This window comes from Babylonia areolata, chromosome 19, assembly GCF_041734735.1.
Source record: "Babylonia areolata isolate BAREFJ2019XMU chromosome 19, ASM4173473v1, whole genome shotgun sequence".
In the NCBI taxonomy this organism is placed as follows: Eukaryota; Metazoa; Mollusca; class Gastropoda; order Neogastropoda; family Buccinidae; genus Babylonia; species Babylonia areolata.
Window position 1 is genome coordinate 6,384,752 of NC_134894.1, and position 570 is coordinate 6,385,321.

Genomic DNA, 570 nt, shown 5'->3' on the forward strand with positions numbered 1-570 from the left:
TCTGTCTCTGTCTCTGTCTCTCTCTCTCTTTCATACTGTAACATGCCCATGTTACGAGTGCGTGGAACAGCGAAAATTTGTGTTTATTTCGCTTCGTTTATTTGTCTTCATTAGTGTTTAGTGCACATGGTGCAGTGCGGTGTGGGGATGTTTGTGTGTGCAGTTTGTAAATAGTATAGTGCTTGTAGTGTAGAGCAGTGTAGTGCAGCGCAGTGTAGCGTAGATGGAGTGCACTGCGCGCGCGCACGCGTGTGTGTGTGTGTGTGTGTCTGTCTGTCTGTCTGTCTGTCTGTATCTGTGTGTTCGTGTGTGTGTTTATGTGATCGGATTGCATCTCTCTCTCTCTCTCTCTCTCTCTCTCTCTCTTGTTGTCGCTTGTTTGTTTGTTCAAGCCTTTATCATTTTGTATGTTTTGTTTAGCATTGCATGACCCACCAAAGGGCGAGGTTTGGAGGTAAAAACATACAAACTGCTGCTTATCTCAAACAATAATTCTCTCTCTCTCTCTCTGTCTCTCTCTCTCCCTCTCTCTCTCTCTCTCTGTCTCTCTCTCTCCCTCTCTCTCTCTGT